Source organism: Amphiura filiformis, chromosome 8 (genome assembly GCF_039555335.1).
Source record: "Amphiura filiformis chromosome 8, Afil_fr2py, whole genome shotgun sequence".
In the NCBI taxonomy this organism is placed as follows: Eukaryota; Metazoa; Echinodermata; class Ophiuroidea; order Amphilepidida; family Amphiuridae; genus Amphiura; species Amphiura filiformis.
In genome coordinates this window covers 43242230-43269099 of record NC_092635.1, presented here as the reverse complement: position 1 = coordinate 43269099, position 26870 = coordinate 43242230, and the positions used below count along the sequence as shown (strand labels likewise).

The window sequence follows — 26870 nt, the reverse complement described above, 5'->3', positions numbered from 1 at the left end:
AGTAAATAGCCAACCCTGTCCCGGCACTATGTTGACCTATTTCCAAACTAAAGTAAATTTGTTATTACTTCCGTGGTTTGAGCTGCAAGAGCATGAAGAGTGTAAGAGTGTAAACACAGAAGTGATGAACAATTAGGCTAATTGGCTGATCAACGGTCTTGATATAAAAAATACAAAGTGGGTACAGGTTAGGAATTCGACGTTTTTTCAACGTTGATATAACGTCAGGTGTGCCCATCTGACAGACGCAAGACGATTGAAGGGGAGGCCTCGCCATCTCTACGCAAATGTTGAATACCAGCGCGTACCCCGACTTTATAACCAGAACCTAGAATCACAGTCGAAAAGTGTAAAGAGTAATAAATAAACAAACAAAACAGACACGGACTCTTTTAACATTTAAAGTATAGATTATTACCGGAAATTACTATCATAATTAATTGTTTTTGTGCCATTGTTTAGTGAGCAAAATAATTTATTGGGTGGGCATTTTTGGGCAATGTACAGGGTTGATTTACCGGCTGGGCAAAATAATTTACTGGGTGGGCAGTTTACATGTTATTTACCTCCATGTTGTCCTCCATACCATCTGTAACTGTTATAATGTTATATGGGCTATTGGAAAAAAATGATTCTGATATCCAAAACTTACATTTTGAAATCGAATTGTTTTGGTGATAGATATCCATGTAAGATAAAAAAAAACACCGTATGAATAGCCGAACCACCACCCTTTAATGTCTATGACATTTTCACCTATCGTGTGACTGGACGCTGATAATTTCATTTAACCATTATCGCACTTTACAACCAAAGCGTGATCAGAATTATTTAACTTACAATAACGACTAAACCAAACACCTTTGCGTGTTTGATCTAGCCGATCATTTGTAAAGGTTAATCTCGGTTCCTGAGCCTCGCTTCGCTTTTTGACACAACTGTTCGCAGAAATCTGAGACCAAAAAACCGATAAAGCAGGTGATTCAACTTTACTTAAATCAAAGTCTTGAATGAATGCTACCTTTGAAAGCAAAACATAAGATTAATATCACCTTTGCTCGGGTAATTCATCATGGTCTAAAGTACACATGTTGTAAGTTCTTGATGGCACGTACTCTTGTATTTTTCACTTTTTCTTACTTTCTTTAAAACAAGAAAAGGGAGCAAACGAGGCCCGTGATAATTTTTAGATTCTCTTTTATTAGTGAAACCAATAACTTTCTCTCTCCGACTATTCTGTTATTGTTCATGTGTGGGTGTGGGGTGTGTTCCGGTGTAGGGGAAGTGTGTGTTCCGGTTCTGGTGGGTGCGAGCATACTTGAGGGTGTTGTGTAAGTTGCAGCAATTGCTTGTGGTTTAAAATGTCTTTATGAGGTATCCCACAAAAAAGCTTATATGACCCCATGAGGCTTGAAAAGTGCAGAAATGCTATGTTAGAGGTACCTAATAGGAGGGGAGGGGGTAAGGTGGGTCTGTTGAAATAACGTTCCCACAAACTATTGGTGGTACGTCCCGCAACCCACACCCAACCCCTCTATACACACGCCCCATACTCAAACCCTAACCCATCCCTTCTTATAGGAAGTTACACTAACAAAAACGTTGACACAGTTGTATGGTAAATGGGAAATAACGTTATCAATATAATCATGCACCTGATCAATCCATTGTACTCTAATAATATAATATAATATAATATAATATAATATAATATAATTACGCATCAGCTCAACCTATTATACTCTACAGCAAGTAAATCAACGTTATCAATTGTCTCGGTCCCAGCCGGCTTGTGTTCCTCCGTCACTAAACAAACCGTCTGGCGACAACCCCGAAACGACGCTCGCTGATTGGTTAATGAATTTACAAATAAAACTATTTTCAATTGGCTATAGGACGTGACTTGTGCAGGTGACACTAAACATCATATGCCCTCCACGTTGTAGATACCGCGAACAAAAATGTACGCTAGCTTTATACAACCACTGAGGCGCAGATCGTCTGATATCGCCTTTAATGTACGCGACTTGCAGCGCATACTCATGTACATTGTGTGGATTTATGTAACCGCATAGCTGTCCATCAACTGCTGCATGCGCTGGAGCCCAGCGTTGATTGACAGTAAAATTTAACGCCAGTATTTTGGGAGTTGATGTTCAGCCAATCAGAAAACACGTACTATGGGATTATCGCCAGACGGTTTGTTTAGTGACGAAGGTGCACAAATCGGCTGGGACCGAGACTACGTTATCAATAGCATCACGCACTTGATCAGCTCATTGTATAATCTACAACAAGGAAGCCATCAAAATAAACTTTCCTGTCTTCGAATGTCCTCACAAAATAACAATGTTAATATTCATCACGTACACCAACACACCCCATGTCATACACCGCTACGCCTTCACCCAACAGCACCTATATACCACATACCCAACTCCACAGCCACAGCCACAGTCACAACTCTATCATATACACATACATGCAATTGTTTTCCTTCAAAAAACTTCAAAACCCTTTGGAGGGAATCAAAAGTAGCTAATCTAACAACACAAAACCTCCACCCATTGTATAGGTACATTTTATGTTCTGATGGACCAATGGGTTAATACATGTATGGTTCTGAAAAGTTTTTAATCAGAGAGGGCTTGACTCAAAAGTACAAATCTGTGGAAAGTTTAACTCTGATGTTTATTTATTCCGAATTGTCGTTATTCTGAAAAATTGATATATCTGAGGAAATAGAATTATAAAACCACTAATAAATTGGTGGTCTTGAACATCATTCACTTTAATTATTTTTGAAGACCATTAATTGAGCATTCTAAAGGGAATATCTGGACTCCCACTTGTTCACCAAGATGGTCACAATTCATATTCTGCACATGAAAAAAACAAAACCATAAAACCTGTTACATTCGCCAATCTGTGAAGAGTTCCCAAGAGGATGAGAAACATGTTAACATCAAGCTTCGGCAGTGAAAAAGAAATGTCATTTAAAGTAAGTGTCCCATAACAATGAGTGAATGAAGTGTTATTGCTTGCGACCTTTGTTACCTATAGTGGTTCAATGTTCAATTTTATAACGCTTTGTGTGCGACTTGAATAAAAATGCGTGTAGTGGCGAATTACCGCAACTTGGAAGGAACCATATAATAGACAGTCGGCGACTTCTCCCTATTCAGTGGACTTCGGTTATATATATATAAATGCGCATTTATAAATGCGCACGTGACATCTACAAGTCGCCATACCGTGTTCAACGGTGTAAGGTACCCGGATGTGCACAAATTCCACACGCAAAAGTATAGGCGAAAATGACAGAATACAAGGAAAATTGTTTTTGCAAAATAGTGGCATTGATTGCAAAGGGCAAAATAATTTGACCCGAAACATAAACTCTTTATTTGGGTTTTCCATCACGAAAAAAAAATTAATGACGGAAAAGCTAGATATAGCTCATTTTAAAACTTATATTTCATTATTTCCGTGCTAAATGGGCGTGGCAATTGGCCATATTGATGACGAAATGTGATTCTTACTGGCATTAAGGTCAGAACTGAGTAGCTGCCGATGATGTTATTTGATAATTTTGCACGTGATGATAGGGAACTTAGGGGTGCTGTCTTTTTTTTCGGAAGGAATGGGTCATGGATTTATTTATTTGGGAGTCACGATAAATATCCCCCCCCGTAGTGCCGCCACTGAACAATAACCCTGACCCTAATTTTAACTCAAATTTTAACGTCAATTGACGAAACGATAACTTTAGCCCTTTTCGGAATAATGACCCTCTCGAACTAAATAATAGGCTAGATGTCCCCGCCCGACTTACTCATTCGCTCGCTCACATCACAGATGCTCACATCAAATCAAAAATTGACAAAAAACTAATTCAAAATGTGTTTTTAAGCACCTTTTTGTGTCTCCCATGCTAAATCGGTGATCTGTACACCCTTTGACCATGTTGACGTACAATTTAGAGTATAAACACGTAGATGACTGTACATGTTCTAATCATCCCGGCTTGAAGATGTTGAGACATACACATTATTGTCATGGTATTATATTGTAATTGTATACGTCAATTGCGTTCAGTTTGATTCAATCGGCTTATAAAGTTTTACTTTAAACGGAAGGGGAAAGTTAGCAAAAAACAAAAGGGGGGGAGGGTGGTTTTGGGGGGAAAAGGGGGGGGGGCAAATAATATTTATAAAATTATAAGTAAGGCGAAAAAAGAAACCCTGTTCTACGGGCGGACGGACCTTTCAAGTAGGGTCGGTCGGTCAGTTGGTATTTTTTTAAATTTTTTTAAATAATCCCAAAAAATCACAAAAATCTGTAAATAAATTTCAATTTGAGAAAAAACAAAAACAAAATTGTCCTGAAATTTCCGAAATTTTGGGGTCGGCATTCATTTGTACAGGAAAAATTTGTTTCCCAATTTGTTCAAAATTGTTCGTTTTGCGTCGCCTAAGTACATAAATAATTAAATAAATAAATAAATAAATAAATAAATAAATAAATAAATAAATACAAATAAATAAATAAATAAATAAATAAATAAATAAATATAAGTATTATTTTTCAGGTGACTAACTTTGGAATTAAAAGTGCTCAAACCCATAAATAAATACATATAAATTAATAATTAAATAAATAAATAAATAAATAAATAAATAAATAAATAAATAAATAAATAAATAAATAAATAAATAAATAAAAATAAATAAATAGCATTAGTTATGTTTGTACATGGGGGGTGCTGTGCAATAATCATGATCCTTCGATATCCATGATTTATCCTTGCAAATTTATAGCATCGAACCTCCAGCCAATGTTCCTTGCCAGTGCTAGCCACGAAACAAGGTCACAACTGTAGCCACTCCTTCAATGGCCGCAATTTCAGTGATTGACAGTGATGTAATGCAAATATGGTGCTGGTCATCTGATCACGTGCGCATTTATAAAAGCGCATTATATATACAACCGAAGTCTACTGCTATTCCAGAAACATACAGCACTATTCATTTTTAGATTAAAAATATTATCATGTTTTGCCAAATCAAACATAGCTAAATCTTAATCCTTTATAATTCTAACTGGCAATGAAGTCCAAATTTAATATTTGGTAAATTTTTAGAAATAAGGGCAAAAAAACATTTCTTAGGGAATTAGTCATCATATACTGTGATAATCAAGCCCAAAGACCTGTACAAAGACTACTTTCATGTATTCTAATTTTTGGACAAAACACTTTCTAATCTTTAATCATAATCTCTAACCCTAACCCTAACCCAAAAATAACCCAAATATTTAAATTATGAGATAACTCTTAGCTTATACTCAAGGTATTGATTGCTTAAACTTGTGTCAAGTCTTAGAGTGTTGTGACTACATTATTGTAAGACCATATTTTTTTCCCATTTTCCCTAAAATTGTAAAAATATTAAAATTATGCTTTTACTGCCAATTAGAACTAAGTTAAGGATCGGAATCTAGCTATGTTTCCTTTGGCGCAACAAAATGCTTTTTAATTTCCAAAAATTAGTGTTGTATGTTTCTGGAATCCGAAGTAAAAAGCAGAAAACACAAAATATCATTTTTAAGCAAGATGAAACGAGACAATATATATACCATATTTTGTACATATCAGGTATAGAAAGATAAATAAAATTGCATGTGTTATTAAGTGGTAGCCCTTTTAAATAAGTAATCATCTGATAGCATTGAAGTTGTTAATTCCAACCTAGCAACCAACCTTTAATACACACTTATGTTTGATACAGACGTTGGTAGGTCGTTTAAAATGTTGACTGGTTAGAATGAAACAAACCAATTAATCTAGTTTGTGTCAATCAGCAATCATTTTGAGCACGGGTAGATATTTCACTATTTGATTTAAACCTAGACGCGCACTCCTACGTTAACAGCAATGACAACACAACAGTTGAATGTGTACGAGTACGTGACGTGAATATTTTATACCAAGGAAGTCTGCTGCTGGTAAGAATATGATATACCACTAGTGTATCTGGTATAAGCAAGATCGGTAACTCCTTGTAAACTTAACAAGTGATATGATCTGAACTGAAATATAAGCTTGAAACAGAAGACACTGGGATTAAAAGTTGACACGTTCTGTGATTGCCAAGACCTTTTTACCTGTCAAAATTCAATGTAAAGCAGTCATTGTGATTGACATTCAGACAGACAGGCAGACAACCGTAGACTGACATGCAGACAATCAGGCAGACAGACAAGCATGCGCACTTTCCACACACCACAGCTGTAAAATCAGAAGTACTACAATTTCAGGTCTTCTTTGAGTTTCTTTTTGAATTGTATTAAGGGAGGTGCAATGAGCGTGAACCTGGTTTGGATGCAGAGGAGTGTGCCTGTAACAGACACAGCCACCAGAAAAGGACCAGCTCAGATCGCGCGCCAAATAAGTTTGCAGTCCAGAAATTTCATTTTTTCTCAGCCTTGCAAAAAATAGGCAGAGGTGGGAATCGAACCCGGGACCTCCGTGTTGTAAAACCTACTGCGTTACCACTGAGCCAACTGACAATTAGCTATGAGAAGTTTGATAGTAATCCTTGATATTGCTGAATAGAATAAATCAATACTGATAGGTCTATTTATCTAATGTACGATGCTATTCAAATTGGCCTATAAACTAGGAATATAGCCTAATGTGAAATGACTATCAATCGATCAATCAAGTTGTCAAGTTATCAACAATCAATAATAAACCGACGTAGGCCTATCATGGAATATTACTAAGTAGGCCTACTAACTATAAATATACCAAATAAATAAAATAAATAAATAAGTCAGTAAATAAATAAATAGGCATAGGCCTAAATAAATAATGAGTCTTTCACCATGCTCACACACCATGTTAAACTATTGTATCCCTGGAGTATTATACTGACCAAGTCCTTATAACAACTCAATGAAATGGATGCTATAACGTACCCAATCAAGCGAACATATCAAGGTCATATCAGGGCGTTATACAAAGAATGGTCAAAGGTCAACGTTTCCAAAGAAGTATAGTAATAGATGTAGACACAAGCTTTCGTGCGGGAAACATAAACACATAGTCGTCAGTCGTGTGGGTTTTATGAGATTTGATACGGCGCTGAAGTCTAATGGCTGTCCCAAAATCAGTACCAGACCCGGTTTCCAGACGGCAATGTGTGTGTTGTTACAAGGAATGCAAACTCATTTTATAAATAAGTGAACCACATAGAGGAATACGACATCTATCGTGAGCCAATCTGCATTCTGTTGCCTGCAAAAGCCGACGATCAGGTAAAATTTCTAAAAGCAGCGTGACTAGATATTTGCGTTAATTTCATGATACGTGTAAAACGCATTGAAAACGCCAAATTGCAGTCATGAAATATATAATATTAGTAAATCACCCAATCGAATGTTAACGTAGGTATGTGGAAAAGAACTGCAATAACAATAACAAACTATGTGCCCAAAGAGTTGACTTTGGCATGTCGCTTTTTTGAAATATCACCAAAAATATCAAATTTTGGAAAAACGCCCCAAAATTAAAAACATACACGAACCTTCCAAAATAAATATGTATTAGCACTCGGCGGCCCAGTCACTACCTGCCGCTGTGATTTGGGGTAACTCATTGCTTCCCCTCTCCAGATACCGGTACTTCAAGGTCGCTCATACCCCAGCCCTTAATGAGTTGACTTGACGAATGTCTTTCGAAATAACATTCAATAATACACTGCCTTTGTATTGAAAAGAGCTTTTGTGAAGCACTTTGGAACATGTTATTTACCAACTATCATCAACCATTCCGCCTGTATCTGTTCTAGTGTTGGGCTATTGATAAATTGATTGTGATATCCAAATCGGAGAAAAAACTTACATTTTGAAATCGTTTTGGTCATAGATATCCACATAAGATAGAAAACACCGTATAAATAACCGAACCACCACCCTTTAATACCCCTGACATTTTCACCTATCGTGTGACTGGACGCTGATAATTTCATTTAACCATTATCGCACTTTACAACCAAAGCGTGATCAGAATTATTTATCTTACAATAACTACTAAACCAAACACCTTTGCGTGTTTGATTTAGCCGATCATTTGTAAAGGTTAATCTCGGTTCCTGTGTCTCGCTTCGCTTTTTGACACAACTGTTCGCAGATATCTGAGACCAGAAAAACCGATAAAGCAGGTGATTCAACTTTACTTAAATCAAAGTCTTGAATGAATGCTACCTTTGAAAGCAAAAGATAAGATTAATATCAACTTTGCTCTAAAGTACACATGTTGTAAGTTCTAGATGGCACGTAGTCTTGTATCTTTTAATTTTACTTACTTTCTATAAAACAAGGAAAGGGAGCGATCTAGGCCCATGATAATTCTCAGATTCTCTTTTATTAGTGAAACCAATAACTTTCTCTCTCCAACTATTCTGTTATTGTTCATGTGTGGGTGTGTGTTCCGGTGTAGGGGAAGTGTGTGTTCCGGTTCTGGTGGGTGCGAGCATACTTATGGGGTGTTGTGTAAGTTGCAGCAATTGCTTGTGGTTTAAAATTTCTTTATGAGGTATAAATCATGCTTCCCACAATAAAAGCTAACCAACATTCTCAATATCATCACGCACCAGATCAACACATTATACAGTAAGAAAGCCATCAAAGTAGACTTTCCTGTCTTCTGATTTGCTCACAAAATAACAATGTTAATATTCATCACGTACACCAACACACCCCTACATCAAACACCGCCACGCCCTCACCCAACAGAACCTACCACATACCCAACTCCACAGCCACAGCCACAGTCACAACTCATACATGTAATTGTTTCCCTTCAAAAAAACTTCAAGATACCTTTATTTTGGAGGGAATCAAAAGTAGCTAAATTAAATGTAACAACACAAAACCACCACTTAATGGGTATACAAGTACATTTTATGTTCTGATGGACCAATGGGTTAATACATGTATGGTTCTGAAACGTTTTTAATCAGAGAGGTCCTGACTCAAAAGTTCAAATCTATGGAAAGTTAAAATGTGATGGGTTTTTTTAATTCCGAACTGTCATTATTCTGAAAAATTGATATCCCCATAGACACTTCTTGATGTTTTTTGTCTTTCATAACAGTTTATTTCCCTTTGTTTTCATCTCTCCTTACATTTAAACAGTATACCGTATTCACTCGATAGTTAGTACATGTGCTTACTATCGAGGGCTTTTGAAAACGTGCAAAAACGAAAAAAAATGAACAGCGCCATCCACAAAAGTGACAAAAGTGTAAAGGGTTTTGAGCAAATCATCGATACACATAGCTATATACGAACAATTAAACCTACAAATTTGTGTGTTAACTACATTAGCTCAGTTGGTAAAGCGACAGAATTTGAATCATCTTAAGAAGAGCGAACTGAGCAGGAGTTCGAGGCTCGTTATAAACTTTTCCGTTGTTTAATTTTTATTTTGGGGTTTGAGCTTTTCTTGATAAATTTAATCTTTTTTGCTTTGTTTTTCATTTTGTTTCTTTATTGTTTCTTATTTGCTTTATTTTGTTTTGTTTTTTCTTTTCTTTTCTTTTTCTTCTTTCTTTTTTGTTCTATTCATACTGGGGTCATGGGCTGTTTATTCAACAATGTAGTTGGGTATGCCCTCAATGTTAAAATGAGGTGGTCATGGTCCTCTTTGCCATTACACGCTACAGAAATTCCATATTTTTCAAAGGCTCTGATGATGGTTCCTTCTATCAAATGACTATCATTGAAGACTGAGTTCCGCAGTCTATTTCAAAATACTGACTTCGTTTTACATCAAGAAGGACACAATAACTGCGACTTAAACGTGATATGGACATGCTTTTTAACCGCAAAGAAATCTTTTGCATTTTATAATTCTAACCTTATCCATATACTTTTATGATTTTGTGCAATACGAAAAATAAAAAAACAAAGAGCGTGTTTATAGTGAGCCAGATTATGCGGTATTTAGCTGGACTGCCACGCAGTCTATATTTGTTTATGTTTTACTAACCATTGCAAATCTAGACTGCGCGGTAGTTTAGCTAAATAACGGAAAGATTGTCTCACTATAAACACGCTCATTGAGCGTGTTTATAGTGGGAGCAGATGTGCGGTACATTGCGGTACAATTTCTACCCGGTTAGAGATTATCCGGATACTTGCCCACTATAAACACTAGCAGTATATGTATGTACGGTACATTGATATCCTTCTCAACCGAAGGATATTGTGGCGAGATATTCCCACTATAAACACACCAGTATAAATTGTGTGCGGTATTACCGGAAGTAAGAGCTTTTTCATGATGCGTAGGATGCGCGCAGGACATTCGGAACGATTCTCACCCCAAGAGTTATCAAAACAGAAGCTGCATGTTCACCGCCATGATCATATTGTTGAATGGGCTGTTTATAGCTCGCGCCATAATATTTACACATTCCCCGTGTGACCTCGGGGTCATTGCAAATGTACGATAATGCTAGTTGGTATACACCAATCCGAGAAGCGTTTACTGTATTTGGCCCTCTATTGACGGCAACACAGATGTACCAGAGCGGGAAATTTAATTCGTAATTCAATACTCATGATTGTGTATTGAATATCACTCTGTGTATAATTCCCGGGTACAATTCTGTATAGCACACAATAAATAATGGATAGAACCCCGACCTCAGGACACCGCAGTTTTACATCAGGGACACCGCAGTAATGGCGAAGTCGGATAGGTGTATATAATTTGTGCGGTAACTGTGTCCCACTATAAACAGCAAGAGTATCGGTACATATACAAGGATTATCGTGTACGGTATACTCAAAATGCGGTATATTCACTATAAACACGCTCATTGTGTAACATGTAAAATCCCGCTCCGATTCAATTGTGCCTGTTACACTGTGTGCTTTATTGAATCAGGGACCTTGTATAGAGGCCCTGCATGAAATTATCGATTGGCTCCAGACAAAGGATTTGAACCGGTGTCCTTCACCGTAGTTATACCGGAGTGCATGCAGTCCATTCAATCAAATGTTGTCATCAACCTATTTGATCGTAGTGCAGGGTTATGTGTGTGAGACGAACTGTCACGGTAGATTGCAATCATGCTTTTATTGAATGCATTTGAGTAGTCCGCCATATTTACGGGATGATACGTCACATTCAAGGCCTCTATATGGAGGGACTGTAAACGGCTTCCACCCAATGTACCATGCGAGTTGCTGGTTTACAAATTATCCTCAGTTGAGCAAGCATGAATAATACGTTGATCAATAGACCCTGGTACGAATCCAAGCACAGTTACAACACAGCGCGTGGCTTGTCTTGTACATTGCGAAACACGCCTACATGTTTGCCTATAATGACAGACTCTAGAAATGCCAACATAAATCTTCAAAGAACATCATCTTATTAACTGATTATTTCAGTATCGAAATCAGTAGGAATACCAAGCGTACGGTGTACACATTCCAGAAAAAATATAATTTTGTTTGTTCTAGCATTCTGTATCTCCACAAAATTATCACATTTTGTCTTCAAAATCCCATGTAAATGATTTTCCATGCTACACAGAAATTGTGTTCGACAAAGGATAGACATTTTACACAATTTTACATAACTTAAAAAAGATATTGGAATATTTTGATGTTTTTTTTAATATTTAGTAGGGCAACATGAGTAAATAATAAAATTCAAACATAGCGCACTCGGCGCAACTCGCATACAATCGAAGGTCGAAAAGATAATCTGATAACAATAGCTTGACAATAATCTGTTTCCAGTCCCTGATTAAATGGCCAAAAATACGCCAACAATGACATAACAGCAAGCCAAAGACGAATCTTGATCACCAAGTGGGTTGGAGAAGTATGGAAGGACATTACAATGAAGGGAACCAGACCTACTGTACATATTTCGATGAGCATAACAAACACCAATTGGTGTCGTATGACCTTTGACATGCATGCATTCTTTTGTCGAGAGTGACATGGTCTTTCAATTCGTGCCGAGTGTCCTTGTCAGACTTGACTATGCATCAGTGGTCATGAAAGGATTCAATTAACCTCTGCCCCAGTAATCACAAGCAATTGTCTGAAATTGCTCCTCGGAGATGTATCATGATAGTCATATCATGATATAACGACCAAAAGATAAATGACTGACTATCATTGAGGACTAAGTTCCGCAGTCTATAGGTGAAGCTGAGTCCTATCAAAATCAAACAGGAAACAATTTCGTGCCTAATTTTAACACCGGATTTTTTTTCAAATGTATATCCAAGAACTATGTTTTTATTCAACATTTTTTATTCAACATTACTGAAAAAAAAAGTTTTTATTTGACCGAGAATTTTCAAAGCAAAACGCGTATTTCTGAATTGTGCTGAGTTCAACATGTATCGACCGACTTTTAGCACGACTATGCGTAACAATTCGCAAGGGAAATGTTACGTGTAATCCGATTATCACTGTCAACTGGATCACGCTTTTGAGTTCTGCACCACGATCGATATGATCGCAACACAAAGTCTATGGCATTCAACGCCATTTATTGTTCTATTGTGTCCCAGCAGCTATGTCTGCCATTGAGGTGTAGCATGCATGGGTGTAGAAATGCATGAAATTGGATGTAGGGGTGAAATTTTAAAGTTGATCCAATTATTCGCCAGCGAAGTGTTACGTGTAATCCGATTATCACTTTGTCTATTAGAACGAAATGAGCGTATTTATTTGCCTTCAAAAAGGTGCGTGATCCAGTTACCAAGGAGTTATGTAACCACTCCACTTTTAATCCAACTGATCTCTAATTGTTCCTTTGGTAAAAATAAATAAATAAATAAATAAAAAGCCCACAAAACCTTCAAGAATTGTCAAATGTAGGCCTATATTCGTAGTTAAAAAAGACCTGTAAAACAAACATGGCAGAGAAAAAAATCTAAATAGTGAAATACTGAACAGATTTGAACTTCATCGAGTCTCGAAGTCCGGCGTTTTCCAAACTGAGCTAATGGGGTTCAGACATACATTTGCAGGTTGAATTGTTCGTATATAGGTATGTTTTGAATAAATAACCCATGACCCCAGTATGAATAGAACAAAAAAGAAAGAAAGGAGAAAAAGAAAAGAAAAGAAAAAACAAAACAAAATAAAGCAAATAAAAACAATAAAGAAACAAAATGAAAAACAACGATTAAATTTATCAAGAAAAGCTCAAACCCCAAAATAAAAAATAAAGCAACGGAAAAGTTTATAACGAGGCTCGAACTCCTGCTCAGTTCGCTCTTCTTAAGATGATTCAAAGTCTGTCGCTTTACCAACTGAGCTAATGTAGTTAACACACAAATTCGTAGGTTTAATTGTTCGTATATAGCTATATGTGTATCGATGATTTGCTCAAAACCCTTTACACTTTTGTCACTTTTGTGGATGGCGCTGTTCATTTTTTTTCGTTTTTGCACGTTTTCAAAAGCCCTCGATAGTAAGCACATGTGCTAACTATCGAGTGAATACGGTATAGTATTACCATTACATGCAATTTTAACTTTTTTTTTCACCCCAACTTTCTTTAAAATGCCAGTTCAGATAGTGGGTTAATGGTATCATTTATTGATTACACCAACTACGATATACCGCCCCTGAGGAAATAGAATTATAAAACCATGGTCTTGAACATCATTCACTTTAATTATTTTTGAAGACCATCAATTGAGCATATATCTAAAGGGAATGTATGGACTCCCACTTGTTCACCAAGATGGTCACAATTCATATTCTGCACACGAAAAAAACAATTTCCATAAAACCTGTTACATTCGCCAATCTGTGAAGAGTTCCCAGGAGGATGAGAAACATGCTAACATCAAGCTTCGGCAGTGAAAAAGAAATGTCACTTAAAGTAAGTGTCCCATAGCTATGAGTGAATGAAGTGTTATTGCTTGCGACCTTTGTTACCTATAGTGGTTCAATGTTCAATTTTATAACGCTTTGTGTGCGACTTGAATACGAATGGGTTTAGTGGTGAATAACCTCAACTTAAAAGGAGCCAATAGAAAGTCGGCGACTACTCCCTATTCCAGAAAAATACAGCATTATTCTTTTTTGGATTAAAAATATTACCATGTTTTGCCAAATAAAACATAGCTAAATCCTGATCCTTTAATTAGTTTTAATTGGCAGGAAAGTATATTTTGGTAAATTTTTAGAGATAAGGGCCAAAACAAAGACTAATTTCATGCATTCTAATTTTTGGACAACATAATTTCTAATCTTTTATCATAATCTCTAACCCTAACTCTAACCCAAAAATAATACAAAATATACTCAAGATCTTGATTGCTTAGACTTGAGTGTGCCAAGTCTTAGAAATTTGTGACTACACTTATTGTAAGACCACATTTTCCCCCATTTCCCCTAAAATTGCAAAGCTATTAAAAATTTGACTTTTATTGCCAATATGAACTAAGTAAAGGACTAGAACTTAGCTATGTTTCCTTTGGCAAAACAAGATACTCTTTAATTAAAAACAAATAGTGCTGTATTTTTCAGAATCAGAAGTAGAAAGTAGGGAACACAAAATATTATTATACATATCAGATATAGAATTTGTATGTGTTATTAAGTGGTAGCCTCATTTAAATAAGTAACTATGTGATAGCATTCAAGTTGTTAATCTCAACCTAGCAACTATAACCTTTAATACACACTTTAAGTGTACACTTACGTTTGATACAGACGTTGGTAGGTAGTTTAAAATGTTGACTGGTTAGAATGAAACAAACCAATTAATCTAGTTTGTGTCAATCAGCAATCATTTTGAGCGCGGGTAGAGATTTCACTATTTGTTGAGCGGTATTTGATTTAAACCTAGACGCCCACTCCTACGTTAACAGCAATGACAACACAACAGTTGAATGTGTACGAGTACGTGACGTGAATATTTTATACCAAGGAAGTCTGTTGTCGGTAAGAATATGATATACCACTAGTGTATCTGGTATAAGCAAGATCGGTAACTCTTTGTAAACTGACTCAAGCGATATGATCTGAACTGAAATATAAGCTTGAAACAGAAGACACTGGGATTAAAAGTTGACACTTTCTGTGATTGCCAAGGCCTTTTTACCTGTCAAAATTCAATGTAAAGCAGTCATTGTGACTGACATTCAGACAGACAGGCACCGTAGACTGACATGCAGACACACCGACAGACAGGCAAGTACGTACTTCCACCCACCCACCGTACACGCACAAGGTAGGCAATGAAATCATCATGTCACAAACCCACACACAATCCACAACCCCACACACCCAATCCCTACACACACGCACCCCACCCCCACTCCTATACCCCCTGCTTACACTGACAAAAATGTTAACACAGTTATACGTATGGTAAATAGTAAATTGACTTTATCACTATAATCACGCACCTGATCAACCCATTACAGCAAGAAAGTCACCAAAGTAGACTTTCCTGTCTTCGGATGGTGCTCACGAAATAAAACTTCATTATCAATATCATCAAGCACCAGGTCATCCTATTATACTCTACCCTATGTAAATCAACGTTACCAATATGATCATGCACTTGATCAGCACATTGTATACTCTACAACAAGGAAGCCATCAAAGTAGACTTTCTTGTCCTTGGATGTCCTCACAAAATTAACTAACATTATCAGTATCATCTCGCACCCAATCAACCCATTGTATTCTACAGCAAGAAAGCCATTAAAGTAGAGTTTCAAGTCTTCGGATGTCCTCACAAAATAAACAATGTTCTTGTGACATCCACCTGCTTGGAGCGGGAATCCCGTCCAGATGTTGTTGTTTTACCGGAAGTATTCTACTGAACATTCATTAAATTGCGGGCTACTGTTGTATAAACTTTGTCGGTTTGAAAACGCAAGTTGTATTTTAACATTAGGCTTAAATGTATAAAGATGAACAATGATAAATTATTTTAATACGGTATGGCACATTATTATCGCTAGACAGGAATACTTCCGGTAAAAACCCAAGCAGATGGATCAATAAAAACACCAATCGCTTTGAGAAAGCCAGAAGGTTTCTGGCGAAACTGTCAGCAGAAAAACATAAGTTTTTCCTTTGGTCTTGGCAAAGAACTTTTATTAGCTGTTTAATCAACAGACCTGATGAACGTCTTCAGTCACAGTTTATGAAGGAAAAAACATTGCATCAATTTGTAATTGTATTGAAAGGGAGTTGCTAAATTGCTGACTGTGAGCTGCTGAACATTCATCAAATTGCGGGCTACTGTTGTATTAACTTTGTCGGTTTGAAAACGCAAGTTGTATTTTAACATTAGACCTAAATGTATAAAGATGAACAATGATAAGTTATTTCAATACGGTATTGCACATTATTATCGCGATATCCGCCTTACACTCTTAAACAATATACTCATTTTTGAATATTGTCCAATTTGATAAGGGAAACAATTCAGATGGAGACATCACAGATTTCTCTTCAAAATGATTGAGCTAAATAACATGTCAAGGTCATTCACCGAAGTCATTCACCAAACTCAATTGAATGCAGCATAACGGAGGATGTGGACATGTTATAAACACTATACGCCGTAGAAGTGACGTCATAATCGGATTAACTACCATAGCAATAGATGAATACAATTTTTGAATATACCGCGCGCGCTGCAGTGCAGCAGGTTGCACTCATCACCTGTCTTCAATCATATAATAGATTGAATATAATACCGCTCTTTTCAAATAGACTAATCTGACAGGTGCAAGTGATTAGCATTTCTTTGACATCTATGGTTCAATGCATCGGTACCGCATGAATGTTGTAGTGCTATGGTAGTTAATCCGATTAACTACGTCACTTCTATGGCGTATATTGTGTAGTCAGTCTTGTGTGGGTACACCAGAATGAATCGATTCTGGTCATAAATTACCTTTTGATTAGTTTATCTCCTCAGTGGGGGATATAAAAGAAACTTGTCAAAAGGAAATGGGCAATCTTGTCAAATAATGAGTTGGAGATCTTGTCAATTTGAATACTTAGTTACTTGTTAAAATAAAACGGAAACTATTCATTTTGATAAGATTGCCGGTTCAAAGTGATAATATACCTAATCAAAATGATCAGAAGGCCTATATCTCATCAAAACGAACAGTTACAGGATCAAAAATAAAAGAGTAAGGGTCCTATTAAAAAGTATATGAAAGCTGAAAATTATTAATTTAAACTTCGACACTACTTGTTTATTTCGCTTACAAGCTCCCGGTAAGCGAAATAAACAAGTAGTGTCGAAGTTTAAATTAATAATTTTCATTGTTATTACCACTACGTATGAATCTGCAATTCTATATATGAAAGCTGTTTCACTGTGCCAATACATTAAGTATTCGTTCATGTTTGATTCAAGCACTAAAACATCCCAAAATGTATATTTCAGGCGGTACGATTCTTTCAGAGACACCCTGTATTAGGAAATGCCACGGACAATTCGGATCACCCTGTAAGCCCTGTAAAGTACTCTCTAAATGTAAAAGAGTGAAATTTTCACTTCCTGTCAAGAGTGAACTGATTTTCACTCTTTTCGAGTAAGATTGGCTCTTATTCGAGTGACAAGTGAATAATATAATTCACTCTAAAAAGATTGATTAGTTTTCACTCCATTAAGAGTGAATTACCACTTTTTTGGAGTGAGAGTCATTTCATTTCCACTCTTTTGAGAGTGGGTTTCAGTCTTTTTAAGAGTGAGAAAGCACTCTTTTACAAAGAGTGATTTTCCCTCTTCAATGACTGGTCCCTAGAGTCACTCTTTGTAAGAGTGAAAATTCACTCTAAAAGAGTGAATTTTCACTCTTTTACATTAAGAGAGTATAAGTAATGGTTCATTGACCGGATTCAATCCTGTTGAAGTTGACGGAAAATGTTACCCACAAAACGTCACATTTTTACTCACTTAATTCCTTTAAGGGGGTACTACACCCCTGTGGTAAATTTTTCATTTTTCTCAAAAAAATAATAACACACTGTTAACAAAAGTTATACATATTATTGGGGCAAGTGACTCAAGACAAGCGGTTTAGTATATATGATAGGAAATGAGGTACATCCTAGCGGTACCTTATTTCTTATCATAAATAACAAACCGCTTGTCTTGGGTCACTGAAATTCCAGTGTAGTAATTGGATTCCTTGCCCTATAATATACATAACTTTGTTACCACTGTGTTATTAGTTTTTGAGAAAAATGTAAAAATAGACACAAATTTATCGAGGGGTGTAGTACCCCCTTAAAATACCATACAACAATTAACTTAAATAATTGACTTACCTAGTCTAGTAGTCACAGTCAAATCACATAGTCAATAAGAAGTCCGATCAATAGAAATGAGTTCCTCTTTAAGACATTTCCACATCTGTAAATATACGTAATATAAAAATAAGGCTTCCGATTATGATAAAGTGAAGATAGGCGTAATAATGAGTTCCCTCAAGATACAACTGACTCCAACACATGGAAAACCCTAAGTACATGAAGTATGATGAACAACTCCATGACGTCATTCACTCAGTGATCGCAATCGCTACAGTTGATAGCATATATCCACCCGTGTAGTTTTTCTCCGTATGTCGATATCCGTGCGGTACAAATTGTTTGATGAGGCAATTAAATGACGAGCACTATATATCTGAGTTAGCTACCGGCTAATACTATCTACTGCGCAGTAAACACGTGTGTCAATGTTAAGTTAAATATTTAAAACTTAAAAGCGATACGACCGGTCCCTGACGCAAACCACTTTCATTCTCTATCTCTCTATATAAATCAGTGTATCGCCCGCGCAATGATTTTTCCTCCAAGTAGTTGATAAACAATAAACGCATTATATGTTTAGAGTAACGAGGGCACTACAGTGTGTCCCCGAATGATTTATATCACATTAGGAAACGAATTTGGAGAAACCCTTCTGTTAATAAAATACTATGCTGAGCCACCAGCCTGGGTGGCTCACACTCCAGTAATTTCAAATGATTGAGCTCAGTAATACATCAAAGAATGTCTTCCAATTCATGAAAACAAATAGATAATCAGCTTATCGGATTAAAAGCTTAGAGGGAAGGTCTTGCTGCTCAGCGAGTGTTTGCAATTTTCAGAAGGTTTTCTCCAAATTCATTCTCTAATGAGGATAATGTATTTTGTTAGGTCGTATTGTTTTGAATTTTAAAAACTACAAAATGCTTTGTAGCAGTTAACTTGTCCGGTTTATCCTATCGTCAAGCATTTGTTCATTGTCTGGCTACCAATACCGATAAAAATACGATAAATATTTAAAAATAATAATTTTCTGATACCAGTGTTGGAGCTATAACAAAATAAAAGGATAGGGTACTATTTATTGGGAGACATTGTATATTTAAAAAAATTATTTCAAGTTGTGTATAAACTACGCTACCAACTAACTTGCTTTTGCCATTCCAGATATCCGAAAAACTTAGCATTTTCGACCAAATACTGGCAAAGAAGATACCAAAGAAAAGGAGGACAAGGCGGACATCAAAAACTACCGCCCAATCAAATCAGCCTTCTTTCACATGTGTATAAGACATTCACGAAAAACATCCAAAGCAGATAAAAAGCTACGCTAGACCAAAATCAGCCCAGAGAGCAAGCAGGTTTTAGGGGAAAATGTTCAACCATAGACCACCTGCAGGCAATAAATCAAGTGATTTATCGATTTATTGGATTTATAGACTACCAAAAGGCATTTGACTCCATAGAGCCTACGGATATGTTTGATGCACTGAGGAAGATCGGAATAAATGAAAGTTACATCTGCATCCTAGAAGATATATACACAGATGCCATCGCCAAAATACATATAATAATGATGTTTCCAAGGAGGTGAGAATAAAGAGAGGAGTGAGACAGGTAGATACATTGTCTCCAAAGATTTTCACAGAAGCACTGGAAGAGGTTTGCAACCTAGAGGCAAAAAGGAATCAACATTGAAGGAGAGATGTTAAAGGGTCTTAGAAAGTGCAGATGATGTTGCCCTTACAACAACATCGGTGTATGAAGGATCAACTGAACAGCTTGTGCAAAGAAAGTATACATGTTGGATTGCAGATGCACAAAGGAAAACACAGTTTATGACAAACTTTGAAAGAAACAATCGCAATAGCAAATCACCAGATCAAGAAAGTTGACAACTATAAGTACGTAGGACAGACCTTGAGAATCACCAACACAGCTGAGGAGATCCTAATTCGTGTAAAGGCAGGATGGAGATGTTTTGCTATGCATAAAGAACTATTGACAGATAAAAACCTACCACTGTCACTGAGGTGAAAAGTTTATGACCTATGGTGCACAGCAGGGGCTTGGTCAACAACAAAAGAAATGGAATGGAAAATGTTCCACCTCTCAGGGAAGGGATTATCAGGGAAGTAACCCAAGTCAAAGATATCTTGCAGAAGATTAAAGAAACAAAATGGAGATGGGCAGGTCACTTATCAAGAACTGAGGATAATAGGTGGACGAAGACACTAACAGAATGGCAATCAAGGACTGGAAAGAGGAGAAGAGGAAGACAAAAAGACGTTGGAGAGATGACATCATCACCATTGTGAGTACAACAGCTTGGGCATCAGCGGCTATAGGAACAGAAGTATAGATGGAAAATATTGGAGGAGGGTTTCACATCGCAGTGGGTGAAACAGCCTGATGAGTAACTGTAAATTGTGCTTGTCGTACAGTATTTACTTAAAGGTAAATTAATAATTTACATTTCTTACGAAAATCCACTTTAAAACAAACTTTAATTTGTTAGAACAAATTTGAAATTCTAATAATTGTTCACAAGAGTTATGAATTTTAATAAAAGATAATTGAAAACACTTGACAAGAAGATAATATATCAAATATCTCTCTTGTCAGAAGCCAAAGTTAAGTAGTTCAATTCTTAGAATACAATGATATATTGAAGGAAAGTGACATATTAAAAGCAAAAAACAAAACAAAAAACAAAATGAAGACTGTTTGGCAAGACAAGGGGCGTGGGGGGGGTGTAGGGGAAACTCACCTTCACATTATTGTTGCACGGTCTCTGGAGGATACACATTTACAGTGTATTTTCACGTTAGGATGTAAGTTTACTTTAGGACATTTGTATCACAAGTGTGACGAAATAAACATTTTGATTAGGAATCCATCAGATGGCAACAAACATATTACCCAGGAAACACAAAACTTTTTCGACATCATTCGCAAAAGGTTAGAAAATGGGTTATAAAGGACATTTAAAGGGTAACAAACGCTTTCATAACATTCAAAAACATTTGTTGATAACCTACTGTTGAGTTAAGTTTGAAAAAATATTTGGTATAAATTGTTTGCAAAAAATATTTTACAATAACATTTTTAAAACATTTTAAAAATAGTGTTGCAGTGTGTTTTCATACAAAACGTTTTAAAACGTTACCATGACCTTTTTATAACCCGACATTAAATGTCATTAAAACGTTTTTATCAAAACCAAAACCCAAAACAGAACATGTTTTAAACATTGTAAAACATTTTTGTGTTTGCTGGGTATGCAGCTCAGTTTTCACGAACGAAGCTGCTGATTGATTTGCCGTAACACAATATGAAGTGATTATACTACGACGTTAAATTGTGCTTGTAATGTAAATTACTTAAAACACGATCATCTACATTTCGTACTATAGATATAATAATCCACTTTAAAACTTTAATCTACATGAACAGATTTGAAATTCTAATAATTGCTCACAAGCATTCTGAATTTGAATAACAGATTAGTAAAGTAAATATGTTATAATAATTATAAACACTTGCCAGAAGATACTAATACTGTGATGCGATCAAGCAAAATTTTGATTTTGAGATATAGCCAAACAAATGCAATATTTCCTTTTGTTTCCTCTTGTTTTGGCATCTCTTTAATTGCTCATATCTTTGCAACTGGTTGTTCAATTTCAATGAAATTTTCTGCAAAATGCAGCTTTGCAAATGCTATTTACTATCATATAAGAAACTGAAATTTAATATTACCAAGTTCCGACTGATTATGCTTAATCGCATCACATTTATCAAATATCTCTCTCGCCAAAATCCAAAGGAGTTCAATAACAGTTCAATATCATGAAGGAAAAAAAAGAAGAGGGAAGACTGTTTGGTAAGTCAATGGTCGTGTGGGGGGGTTGAACTCACCTCCCCATGCAGATGCACATAATTGTTGCACGACCCTTTCGAAGATGCACATTTCCAGGGTATTTTTACGTTAGGATGTAAGTTTACTTTAGGACATTTGCATCAAAAGTGTGACGAAATAAATATTTCGATTTTTTGATTAAGAATCGATATGAACGTGATGAAATATCGCATGAGATGGCAACAGACATACTATGCAGCTCAGTTTTCACCAACGAAGCTACTGAGTGATTTGCCGTAACATAATATGGAGTGATTTTTATACCTAGAAAGGTGTCATTTTACTACGATGTTCAATCTCCTAGACTAACTTACAGTAGGAAAACCGACACAGCAGCTGCAATAAGTTATGGGGTTTTTCTTCTCTAAACGATATATCCGATAACATGCAAGGCTGTGGAAGTAGCTTTAAATTTGCATAGTGACATTTTGTTATTAAAGCTATAATAAGCTGAGCACTGTGTCATTTTAAAGATCGGTCGGTACTTTACATCCCGATGGCTCAAAAAGGCTTTGGCGCCTTTCAGATATTTTCCCTTTTATTTGTATGTATATAATTTTCTTGCACTTATTTCTGCTGTGGTGTAAAACATAATTATATAATGACTAGGCTTAATATTTTTGTATTAAACTTCTTTTGGTAAATTCCGAAATTTGATTGACAGCTCTCTTTTGTGGACTCGGAATTTGCCTCACGGTGTTTTTATTGATAACGGAATAAGCATTGTCCTTTAATTAACGAATGTATGTAATTGAATCGGACCATCATGGTATGGATAATTTCAGACGACGGTGGACTACATTATTCAATGTGGCAACAGCCAAAAGCGTAAACAAAACAGACAATATGACGGCAACACTGCCTGCACGATGGACGCAATTATTTTTTCCCGGAGCCAAGATCCGTTTTTAGCTCTATTGGCCGGGTGGCCCCATTAAAAAAAAAAAATACACAAAATATATTTCCCAGTGCAATATATACATTTTCACACGAAAATAAATAATTTTAAATTCAAAAAAAAGAAGAAGAAAATATTTAATCATCGCCGGGGATGGGACTCGATCTCGGGACCCTTTGCGTGGGCGGCGAGATCCGTAACCACTACACCACGTAAACTCTTTGATACACGTAGGGGTAAATTTTCAGTATATATCGTAACATATCGTGCGTTATTCATACAAAAAAAATAAAAAAACAGTACTTACAATGAGGTTCACTGGCGAACCTCAACTTCGGATTTAGACTGATAAAATAGTGCTTAATAACATACGTACAGTTTTGGAATAATTTGAGACATTTTTGTGTTTACGTGTAAAACCAATGACGACGTCAAAATTGAGCCAATCTTGGCCGGCCCCCCCCTGGATAATTTCACATTGCAACCATCATCAGCTTAAGGGTACACGATGTATTGTTGGTCGAAGCAGCCAAATAATCGATTTTTATTATCTTTATCAATATGTTATTGAAAAATAACACTTTCATGTTTTGCAAAAGTTCATTCTACAAATCATAATACTTTCAAAACTTGCTTGATTTATTGTTGTTAATGAGTTATGTACGTTTTACAAAAGTGTTGTTGTTTCAGCCCTCTTTACAACATAACTCAAGAACCACAGGACCTACAAAACTATATCTGTGATATTTGAATTCTTCTACACACTCGCTATGAAATAATGATCAATGCAATTTTTGCTTAAGCTTACTACCATTCGCAAGATGCTGTGAATGACCAAATCGCAACAGTTTAAAATAGTTAATTGATTTGTGTTATGTAATTTATATAATTGGTGTTGTTAATATCGTTCGCTCTTGAGTTGAAAAAAAAAACCGTGCTGAGCTGACATAATATTATATAAAATAACAAATCTTAAACAAAATGCACATATTTATATTTATATGTTTTATTTTAAAGCCATGCAGTATTACATGAGAAGGTATACACTCTTAGATAGCGAGAACCAATCAGAGCGAACATTAGAAAAATTTCAGATGCATTAATTTTTCTTACGGGTTGATACATTTACATTTGCTTGTAATAGCGGGGCTCGTGCATTAACACATCAACATCTCAGTACTTACTGCACTATTTTGAACAATTTTACTCCCAGCAAGTGCTGACTACCTTTCCATCAGAAGTGGCAGGAACATTGACTCACTGAGAGGCCACAGTCATAAGTTCGTCCAACAGCGTGCAAGAGTTCTAGCTTTCCAGTACTCGTTCTTATCATATACCATCAAGCTATGGAATGATCTTCCTCCATCCCTCGTTGCAGCTCCGTCCGTAGAAGCATTTCGGCACGGACTTGCTAGCATCCAGCTTCCATAATTGCTGATGCTATTTTTACTCGCACAAAGCATTGTATATAATAAACTTTCTTCACGTTCATCACTAGCACTTTTGTTCGCCTCGCCATGTTAATATTCAAGGTGCAGCAATACACAATTTTGAGGGATGCACTGTATCGAATGAAGATGAAGATGAAGTGATACGCATTTATTAACCTATAAATAATCGGAGTAGGCTGCGAATTGGGTTTTCTATTCGACACTATGCACAAATTAGATGCAATTTAAGCGATTATTGATTGAGCTTGTGCAAAACAAGAAATAGAAAGCAAAATTGAACTTCTACGCTACTCAAATCGTAGAAGTTTGCTTTCTATTTACGTTTACCGCTACGTGTGAATATGCATCATACAAGTAATTTGTATAATTTCTTCCGATTAGATGGGATTCTGAAACTGTTCTATCAGAAGCAACACGTACGTGAAACTTCTAGACCAAGGATATAACGTTTTAAAATTCTGACGAATTGAATATTTATGAGCACCATTGTCTCTTGAGCATTCCAATCGTATTTCAAGCTGAACAGAAAAACAAAATCGAAATCAGAGTGTGCGCTCGAGACCGAATCAGATGCATGTAATAGTAAACATATAGCAAGACGTCTAAAATGTGTTGCTAAGACTGAAACACCCAACAGGCCACTCACCTATGCTGTTTCTAACTATGTGAGAAAAGAATGATTTACCATTTAAATGCTTGCATTAATGCAGGGACGAAAGGGGTTCTGATTAAATTTGATATTCGATATTTCTTTGGATTATATGGGATTCTTAAACTACTCTTGATTAGAAGTAACGCGAACTTGCAGAAAGATTACCTACTCGCAATTCCAGAAAAATACAGCACTGATATATATTGCATTAAAACAAATATTCACTTGTTTTAGCAAAGGAAATATTGCCAGATCTTACTACTTTAGTTAGATGTAATTGGATATAAAATTTTAAATATAAAATTTGTGCAATTTGAGGGTAAATGAATTAAAATACGCAAGTTTTCTAACAACTCCCAAGCACAAAAAGACTTGGCACAAGTCTAAACATTCAAAAGGTTGCCCATAAATTGAATATTTTATGTTAATTTTGATAATTGAGAATAAATAAAAGATATTAGAAAAGCACCCTATTTCCAAAAAATTGACCAAATACTAACCAACACGACTGGAAATGTAGCTAGTTTAGGGGTATACGAGGTATTGTTGGTCGAAGCAGCCAACAAAATCGATTTTCGATCTGAATCAATATATTATTGAAAAATAACACTTTAGTGTTTTGCAAACGTTTATTCTACATTATCATATACTTTGAAAACTTGCTTAATTTATTGTTGTTAATGAGTTGTTGTTTAAGCCCTCTTTACAACATAACTCAAGAACCACAGGACCTACAAAAGTATATCTGGGTTATTTGAATTCTTCTACACGCTCGCTATGAATTGAGCAATGCAATTTTTGCCAAAGCTCACTACCATTCGCAAGATGCTGTGAACTACTTTTTTTCTGCTGCTTCGACTAACAATACATCAATTTAATTCAGTAACATTATTTTTATTAGGACAGATTGGTGACATTCATCCACAAGACAGGTATTTTATTGCACCATACTGTATCTCACAATGCAGATTGATTCAGGTGACCTTCGAGAGCAGGTGGTGTAAACTTATATTTATGCAGAATATGGCATGATGGCATAATGGGATATTATCTGAGTTTGAGATTTCTTGCTATGTGGTAGGTATAATGCTACAATTTTACAACAGACATTCCTACGTTGGCCTGGTCAACGATTGTGGACCTTTAAAGAAAAGATTTCTACGGGATTGGAAATATATGAATCCAGAAAGAGTTACCATATTTTGTAGTCATTGTCAAAGACGACTGACGATCCTTGTCGAGGAGCTGGATGAGGGAGGAGGGGGGGGGGGGGGGCACGAGGTAGTGGGTAGTAATCAGTGGGTAGTAATCAGTTTCCCAGTCTGTTCCAAGTCTTACTACATCTTTTGGTTAAGTTCAAACTTCATGTACGAACTGTTAATATAGGATTGTAGGAATCGCGTTGTACTACTTTTTCTACGACCTTTACCACGAATTTTCGGTTATTAGCTTCTTCAAGTGAAATTAATCTCTATCCCCTTAGACCTCATTCACATCGAACTCAAAGACCACAAATTTTGAGAAAAAACACTGAATTCTGGTTAAAACCGGAAGATTCTCATTCTTACTGAAAGCAAAAAATCAACGCCACAGAAA

The 26870-nt window shown here is 36.1% G+C and overlaps 1 protein-coding gene across 1 annotated transcript in view; it reads right to left on the bottom strand.

The window, feature by feature from the left end:
* The window catches only part of LOC140159567 (uncharacterized), a 158127-nt gene that overhangs the window by 64432 nt on the left and 66825 nt on the right, over positions 1-26870 (bottom strand). Inside the window, exon 3 of the mRNA XM_072183059.1 lies at positions 18370-18454. The gene's annotated coding sequence lies outside the window, so the exon portion shown is untranslated. The remainder of the gene's footprint in view (positions 1-18369; positions 18455-26870) is intronic.